The sequence below is a fragment of the Sorex fumeus genome, unplaced genomic scaffold (assembly GCF_029834395.1).
Source record: "Sorex fumeus unplaced genomic scaffold, SorFum_2.1 ptg000054l, whole genome shotgun sequence".
In the NCBI taxonomy this organism is placed as follows: domain Eukaryota; kingdom Metazoa; phylum Chordata; class Mammalia; order Eulipotyphla; family Soricidae; genus Sorex; species Sorex fumeus.
In genome coordinates this window covers 44055581-44065126 of record NW_026606111.1, presented here as the reverse complement: position 1 = coordinate 44065126, position 9546 = coordinate 44055581, and the positions used below count along the sequence as shown (strand labels likewise).

At 39.6% G+C, this 9546-nt stretch overlaps 2 pseudogenes; one reads left to right on the top strand and one right to left on the bottom strand.

Moving 5' to 3' along the window:
• Positions 1-2061: 2061 nt before the first annotated feature.
• On the bottom strand, positions 2062-2172 carry LOC130033729 (uncharacterized; annotated as a pseudogene).
• A 6598-nt stretch (positions 2173-8770) lies between these two features.
• On the top strand, positions 8771-8867 carry LOC130033768 (uncharacterized; annotated as a pseudogene).
• The last annotated feature ends 679 nt before the right edge of the window (positions 8868-9546 follow it).

Sequence of the window (9546 nt, the reverse complement as noted above, 5' to 3'; positions counted from 1 at the left end):
TATGCTTGGAATATCACGTTTCACTCAATTGAGAGAAAGAATCCGGAGTTCTGACATCCATCGCCGATCAAGAATCAGGGACGCTGTCTCATTTACCGAGGTGTCGAAAATCAGATGGGCTGGTCACGTAATGAGATTTAAAGACGACCGCTGGACTAGAGCTGTTACCGACTGGATTCCTCGGGATGTCAAAAGACCGCGTGGCCGCCCAACTTCCAGATGGTCTGACTTCTTCGTCAAGATCATTAACGATCGGTTTGAGGCCCTTCATGTTCCCGGAGCGAACAGATGCCATTGGGCTACACTAGCACGCGCCAGGGACAAATGGAGATGTTACTGGCACCCGCTCAAGCAAATCGAAGACTAACGGGAAGTTAAGTGATTAAGTGATTAAGAATACAACATTCCTTCAGGAGAGTTGAAGCTTGTTAGTTTTAAGTGATTTCTGGTATCAATTCCCTCCAGCCATACATTAAAGGTAGCAAAACACTTTTCACGTTTTTCTGTTCCCAGCCAGTCAACTACCCTTTCCTGAGAAAATCTATTAACTGGTTAGTCTCATGTCAGTCAGAAACTGCTTTCATTTCCCCCCATTTTCAACAAAGTTATTACTGGTACCAAGCAGAGTTGGTTAAATATATGTTCCTGTTAACATATATTTGCACTTGGGATCCATGTGAATACCTTCCACCTGGCTTTTAATGAAGGTGGTCATCCAGTTTGCTTTTCTGGTGGCATTCTGTTTCTCACTATTCCTCTCCACAGGTAATTGATGTGAAAATAACATATTTAGTAAACGGTATGATTAAAAGCTCCAGAAGGAATGCCAGCCCTTTCAGCTTTCTGGGTCTTATATGTAAACTGTACTTTGGAACCTATCTTATTTTCGTATGTTTGTCTTGAATTTCATTTTCAAAAATATTTTAACGTATTTGAAAAAAATCCACCAATTATCCCATGATGATCACCAGATTTCCACTTCGCTACCCTTCCCGGTTTCCTTTCCAACCATCCATCACCGCATTAACTCTCCTAGGACCATCTCTTTCTACCACAACCTTCCAGGCTCAAGGTCAATTCGTACTAACTGCTTTGGGAGTGGTGACCTAGGATGCATGTCTTTGTATGGTACCTACCACAATGGAACCACAACGTCATTTATAAAGTTGGTTCTTGTGTGAACGGCAGTTAAAAGCGATGTTTAGAGAAAGCTACAGGCAACAGGGACCATGGAAGACCAAAGACCAGCCCCTCAAGCTAATATAATTTGAGCTCCCGCCACCAGAAATTTCCTGAAAGTTGGCTTGGCTACCTTGGGGAGTTTACAAATCCAAAGACTTACATAGGCAATGGACCGCATTGTTGAAACTCACTAGTAAAGTGTCACCATGATAGCAACTCTGAATATTGTTGGGAATAATTGAAATTGTGCAGCTAGGGGTGCTGAAAAGAGGGCTCGAGGACATGGTGTCTTATCTTAGCATCTACCAGGAGCTGATCTTCAGGCTTCATGCGTCAACTGTTCTCTTGGCTTTTTCCTTGTTAAGAGTCATCCTTGAATGACTCTGAGGGCTTTGATCACTCATCTGGTAGGTTTATTCCACAGTGTATGTGTTCGCATTCCCCAACCATCATTTATGGATAGACCACCCAAACCTTTTAGTGATGTGTCTCAAATTTGCTTCCTTTCCAAAGGAGGCCATGAGGTGTAAACACAGCCTCTATGGAAGAATTTTTACTTTTCTTCTCATCATCTTAGACTCATCTGCCTTCCTCAGCCTATTCCAAATTTATTATTTTAACCGAAAACTGCAAACCGTGCCATTTCTCCCATTTTTTTCGAGGACACCAGTGATGGGCATACTTGACTGTGCTCTAGTCTTACTCTTAGCTCTGTGGTCAAGTTTCACATCTGGTGGGTCTCTGGGGACCATAAAAGATTGCAAGAATTGAACTGTGTCCTTCTTGCTTGCAGAGCAAATGCCCTGTCAGCTTACTCTTCCTCTGACCCTACCCCACTCTTCATCAGGCCCATGCAATTTCTCCTCTTAAGGGCTTTATGCAGTCGAGTTTCCCACATTTGGGGAAATCGCAGGGGTCAGCACATCCCAAGTGCAATGGATGGGCCTCACCCTGGGAAAACCACCTACATGATCATGGTATCTCCCCTGCCCTGGACCATGTTTGTATTTCTTAGAGTCTTGTCTATTCCCCCTTTTTCCTCTATCTAACTTCCCATTCTTTCCCAGCTCCTCCTTCAACACCCAGCCACTCCCAAAATCAACCACAGTTGACAGCATCTCAAAATTCAGAACATTTATTAACAATCAATTAACTATGATGCATCTCTGGAGTGATAGCACAGCGGTAGGGCATTTGCCTTGCACACAGCCAACATGGCCGACCCGAGTTCGATGCATCTCTTTAATTTGAAAAAAAAAATTATAATAAATAAATGGTGTATGGCATTTCAGTGTTTGCCTAGGGCAACCATCTGGTACCTAAAGTGGAACCTACCATTCCAGCTCTTACATTACGTAGCCATAGTAGAGAGAGATGTCCAACTCTTTTTCCCTCTCAATAGAGAACTGCACTTTCCCCCAAAGAGGTGTGTTTGGCATCGTTCTCACGCTCCTGCTGAGCCTTCCTTTTCATAGCCTCACGCTCTGGTCTCTGCTCTTTGGTGATGGGCTTTGACATGACTGGCTCGGGAACATTGGGCTTTCTCCATGGTTTAGGTTGGAAACGGAAGTCTTGGAGGAGAAAGTGACTCTGACGTTTGGGTGGAGACTGGCGCTTGTTCACACAGACAGGAGGAGCCTCCCGCTGTAGAGAAGTGCCAGCTGCTGTCTTGTAGGGATCAGGTCTAGAAGCTGCAGGCTGATGAATAGGCCGGCTACTAGGGTTCTGCAAACCTGGTCGAGATAGGTTGGTTGAAATGGACTTAGCAGGATTGGAAGTACCAGTCAAAAATGCAGTGGTTGACGGGGAAAAATTGGCAGCATTTGGCTGAGCTGCATTGGTAGAGCCAGGCTTGGCAGGGTTAGCTGCAGCAGGAAGATGTGTGGCTTCAGATTTTCGTCTCCGAGGAACAGGTTCAGCTTGTGGATTCTCCATGGTAAGAAACGGCAAAGGTACCAATTTGACCTTCCCAGGAGGTGGCAGCTCAGACTGGGATGGAGATGAGCGTTTATCACCACTGCTATTTGGTTTCTGTGCTTTGACCTGAGTTTTCTCAAGGCCTTTTCCATCCCGTGTAGCACCTAGCCATGACTTGACAGCTGAGGATGGCTTGACATCTTTGGGGTTCTTTGCGCTACTCAGCACCTGGGAGGAAAATATTCCAAGTTTTGGATCACTCTTCCCCAGAGCATGAAACATTTGGACAGAATCCAGCATGTGTATGCCTAGGTAGCGGCGGGGTTATTTAACTGCCTCTTGGCAAAACTCAGGTTGAGTTTCCTTGCATTTCATCTTGCCAATGGTGGACTTTTCTTCTGCCTTGACCTTGTTCCCTAGCTGCTTACACTCATTAACTTTCTTAGAGTTTTCTCTGGTGTTTTTTATCTTCTCCTGCCCATGGTTCTTTGTCTTGCTGATCCTGCTGGAGGCAGATTTGTGAGATTTGCTGTTAGTTTTGGCTGTGGTCACAGGACACCTCTCACTGACTGCAGCATTACAAACAATCCCTGCTCCCCTCAGCAAGCATTCTCAGACTTTTGGCTGGATTTTGGCCTTGGGTTCTCCCTCAAGAGGTTCAGAAGCCTCCTTTTTGTTCGTTCCTTTTGCATGGGAGGTCCGCTTAGTGCCACTTGAATTTTCTTGCACCTGCTTCAGAGTGATGGTGTCAGTGGTGTTCATTACCTGCAGATCTTTGCATGATCTAGGTCTACTGGGATCTGGTAGGTCTCCAGAGGTTTTGAAAGCCCAGTTTTCATCTGATCAAAATTCTTACCTTTTTGATCCTGAGTTGGAGTTGGTGTCAGCGCCAGGTTACTTTGGGCTGGAGATATTATGGGAACTTCCCCAAGATCAGGTGAGTACCTGTTACTTATGGTTCACATACAACTTAATCTTGTTGATGCATTGAAGGTTACCCTGAATTTTGATCCACTTCAAAAATCATTACTTGAGTTTTTCACAAGAAACATTTTTGGAAGGAAAACTTTATTTAAATTCTGTGTCTTAAGTTGTTTATCAACAATGTAGTTACTCATAACTCTAAGAATAATAATGCATACACGAATATAATTTTTCTATTCAATGTGATTTACATAGGAGGAAGTGTAAAGAAAACATCATGAAAAATATGTATCACAGAACTGAAAAAGAATTATGTAGATATTAATGAAATCTGGGCTCTGTAGCAAGCAGCATAGTACAGTATGTTATGGAGAACAGACCCAAGAGTAAGCCTTGAATAACAGTGGATGGCATCCCAAACAAAACCAAATAAAACAGTACAATAAGGTTATTACTAAATTGTTCCACATATACAATATGAAGACTCTATTTTATTTTAGTAAAAACTGCTAGCCAAAAAATGGAATAGAAGGTGATTTTTGAGTGACACTTTACCAGTCCATTAAAGAGAAAGGATTTATCAGTAACTACATAACAAAAAGAAAATAGGAATAAACGTGATTGTATTTCATAGAGATGAAATGTTTTAAATGAGTAAAACACAGAAAGAAACTTCGAAATTACAAAAAATTATACTCATCAGTACCTTTGAATATTAACCAGCAAACAACATGTGTTAAACATAGCAGAGGATTTCACTTGATCACACAAGAAACAGAAAAGACCATTTAAAAAGTGATCACAAAATAATGCAAATTTACTTTCAACGCCTATATTAGAATTATCTTTATCAAACAGGAAAACTTTCTTCTCAATGTTTAATAAATGAGCACCAAAATCCCATAAAATATCTTTATGTAGGAAAACTCAGAATTCACAAATATGACAAAAATGTGTAATTAGTCATGTGAGACTTGATTTTTCTATTTCCTTTTAGGATCTAAAAACAAAACTTGACTATTATCAAAGTACTCTCATGTTAGGAAGAAAAAATCACATGAAATAATATTTGTAAAGATGACAAGCAGCTTTAACCTGGAACCTACTGACCACACAAATGAATCAAACCTCCTGATTCAAGTTAGAATATACCATTTTTTTTTATTTTAACAGGCAGCGCATACATGAACTTAAAAACCAGAATGTAATAAAAACATTGAAGATTCTGTGTCTTCCACCGCCCTAGATAAGCACTATTAGCTATTTATGGGGAGCATCATTTCTGAAGCGTGTTTATACTCCAAATTGTCAAGTATCAAGTACTGTGTTCTAAGAAATAATAAGGAAAAAAGCCAGGAAGGATGGCTTTCTGATAAAGAGCTTTTCCTACTGGTACCCTATTGAAGGCATAGTATATTTCTAGTCCTGACATTTATTGAAGTAAAATTCTTTGACTTGCTCTCAGTGAATTATTCTCAGCATATTTCATATATATATTCTTTCTTTTTTGATGTTAAGTCTTTGGTTCTCTTCAATTTTATGTCCAAACGTTTTCCTCTTCCTTGATAATCGAAGTCCCTATTCTTTCTTTCTTTCCTTCTTTCTTTCTTTCTTTCTTTCTTTCTTTCTTTCTTTATTTCTTTCTTTCTTTCTATCCTTCTTTCTTTCTTTCCTATTTTTTTCTCCCTCATATTGTCTTGGTGTCGATTGGTCAATGTTTGATGAAAGTGATCCCAAACTTGCTTACCTTAGAGGTCTTGCCTCCCTAATGCTCAGCACTCCGCACCTTCCCCATGCCCCATATTTTCTTATTACCTGGTTTAAATAGAAATCTCAAAGATCAATGATTATTACTTTGTAATATCACTATATTCACAATACTGAAGTATAAATACAAGTGGAGAGACCACTACAGAGAACACATGCTAGTATATATTAACAGTTTTTCACAGCATCTATATTTTCTCTTTCTGTAAAAATACTGTCTCTGATTTACTTGTTTTCAGTGAATATCATGTAAAATTCAATATTAAAAGGAAAAAGAAACACAGAGAATCAAACCTCATATATATATATACATATATATAAATATATATGTTCGTGTGTGTGTATGTTTGTTTGTGTATTTGAGCTCCTAAGTATGTGTAAAATATAATGTAATCAATGAGGAAAAACACTTTGTATGTGAGAGAAAGTAAGCCAGTGTCTAAAATCACACAGCAAATGTCAAAGTCAAGCTAAAATGAGGCTTATAAAATTCTACTTGAATATTTTCTTTCATTACTACGTGATGTTTTTACTTGACTGCTAAGTTTAGGGATGATAAATCTAATGAAAAACTTTGAAAAGTATTATTCCTTACCTGACATGGTCAGAGAAGAGGAAATACCGATGAAAGGTAGACGAGAAGAGGAGACAGTAGGAGATTACGTCTGAACACTGAAGCAGCTTAAGACCACAAGTGTTCAGTAGAGACGACTGCTCACTGGTGATTGGTCATTGGTCACTCGTCACTTGCCATGAAGATTCAAATTTGTTTACAAACAAATACATGGGACCCCCAAGATTCTACCAGTTGGTGGTTCGTTTGGTGGGAGAATGATGTCATAAAGTAGGCAGGTGAAAGGTAGAGGCTGGCCAATCAGGAGGTCAGAATCCCAGAAGAAGATCGGATTGGATAGAGAGTGGGGTAGAATGAAGCAGGCTAGGGAGATGGAATTCTACAAGACGGTTATAACAGTTTCACCTTCGTCAGACTCTTGTGTTAGAAAAATACTCCCATGATGCTCAAGAGCTTAGCTATTTCATTAACAAATCAAGAAAATTACTAAATAATTGTTTATATTGCACTGTTAAAGAAACAGCATTTGTTATTACTAGTATATTTTAGATAACGTTTACAGCACATCGGGTTGGGCATTTGCCTTGTAGGAGACCAACCCTGATTCCGATTCCTCTGCCCGGCAAGCTACCCAGAATATCTCGTCCACATAGCAAGAGCCTGGCAAGCTACCCATGACGTATTCGATAGGCCATAACTAGTGACAACAAGTCTCACAATTTGTTGTAAGATGTTACTGGTTCCCGCTCGAGCAAATGGATGAACCACGGGAGGACAGTGCTACAGTGCTATGATTGAAAAAATTGGTGGTTTCTTTCAATATGACAACACTTACTAGGTTAAGTTGTAGATGAATCGAGATGTGTGAAAATGTAAATAAAATGAGAAGAAATAGTAAATGCACAGGTATCTTATTTGTACAAAACAAACAGTTGTTCTCAGTTTAAAACTGTAGAAGATAAAGAAAAACATATACTCATTTGTGTCAAAATTTTTCAACCTGAAAGAAAAGGACCAAAACCAATTTAAGTAATCAAAAAACAAGCAAAACTAACAAATACTGGCAATTAATATGATAGGCCAAGGATGAATGTTCTTAATAAATTAGTGCTGTGAAAAAAATCAGTATTTAGCTATTAAACTTCAATATTAAAAATAAGCATAAACCATGATCATATATAAAATGTATTGAAAGAAGTGTAAATGACTGGTAAACACAAGGGCAAGACACTCGCAAATGCCTACCAGGTTCTCTCAGAGTGAGAACTGGACAATAATTGTTGTCTTATCAACAAAATCCAGTCTCTGTATCTTGGCCATTGATGGGATTACATGGCTCCAGGGGCAGTTCATGGTTGTAACACTTAGCTACTAGGAGATGGGGGATCTGGTTGGAGGGGGTCCAGTCTTGATCTGAGCAGCCTTGGAGATCTCATCCCCCGGTTGCGCACACCTGGGTTCCTCTGTCAGATTCGTTCATGCATGAGGCTCCTTCAAGCTTGGGGAGAGTGGTCTAAAGCGTACCTATGGCTGGTTGCAGAGGTCTTCAGGTGCCGGGGCTCTGCTCGGCGCGGTGAGGGAAACTCAACACACCGCCTCCAAGGGACCCTGGTGAAGAAAGCCAGGTGTGGGGTCAGGAGACTGTCATTTTAGACATATTTGGAATTAATTTTAGATCAAAAAGTACACATCATTCTAACTACGTATGTGCTTAGTAATAAATTACTACACACTTGTTCAATCCCCTAAGAAACCCCACTCTGCTCAGATAACTAGATTTTTAATTATAGGTCTGTTTTGCCTGTGTGTCATGACTGAGAATCACTATCATTAGATATGAAACTCACTATACACAAAGATGCACACAGGCTGCTTTGAGTCATCTGTGTTGTTAATGTGTGTTGGCCATTAAACTTCACTGAGACCCTTTATTCTGTCCTTTACAGGAGCCTCATAAGTGTCAACTTCCATTCAAGTTGAACTTATAATAATGTGGAATGAAATCATCAATATGATCCTCACCTCTTCCTTCAGGAGAAAAATCCTACTTATATTCAAGGTGGTCAAAGTGCAGACAACACCATCCACCTTTTCCTGGAGATGTACACGGGACTGAGGTGAGAACAGCAAAAGGCTCTAGTTTAATGGTCTTAATGAAGGTTTCAGGGAAGTGCATTAAACAGGACTCATATAACATCTTCCAAAAGAATTATTTTGTAAAACTGATGCCTTGATTATGGTAAAAGATAATATGGTAAAAACCATATTTTTCTTTCTGGGACATTAAAGTTCTAAATCTATCAAGCTGCTTTGAAATACTTTCTTTGATTAGGTACCACTGTCTGCCATAGGGTAAGTAAGGACAACACTCAAATTAATCAGAACAGAAAAAATAACTCCTACTAGGTTTGGTTACACATATACTAAAATTGAAATGATACAATGATGTGCATGGTCCTTGCACAGAGATGACATGCAAACTTGTAAAGAGTTCCATATTTTTGTTGCAAGAAGAACTAACATGGCTACTTTAAGCTAAGGCAATTCCCACAAGTACAAAAATTCTACATAAAGATAGCACAAATCCCCATAACAACAATCTCTCTCAATGTCTATGGACTAAATGTGCCAATTCAGAGGCACAGAATAGGAAGATGAATTAGAACACTGAACCCAACATTCTGATACCTGCAAGAAACATATCTGAGCAATCAAAGCAACCATGGGCTAAAAGTAAAAGGCTGGAAAACAAGTATTCAAGAAAAGAACACCTCCACAAAGCTGGAGTAGCCATACTAGTATCAGACCACATGGACTTCAGGCTAAAGGTTATAAGAGACAGTGAATGTCATTTCTGCATGATCATGGGATCTTTACATCAGAAAGAACTCACCCTCCTCAATGTAGATGCTCAATGACAGACCAGCAAAATAATTAAAAACAACTTCTAATAGACTTATAGAAAAACATTGATAGCAAAACAGTACTAGGTGGAGATTTCAACTCTACTTTGTCACTTCTCAATAGATCAAACCGAATAAATCTCAGCAAGGAAATATTTTACTTAAGTGAAGTAATGAACAACCGTTGGCTTAGAGAAGAAATCAAAGAGGAAATAAAAAGGTTCCAGAAACAAATGAGAATGAGGACGCGAGCTACCAGAACTTGTGGGACACAGCAAA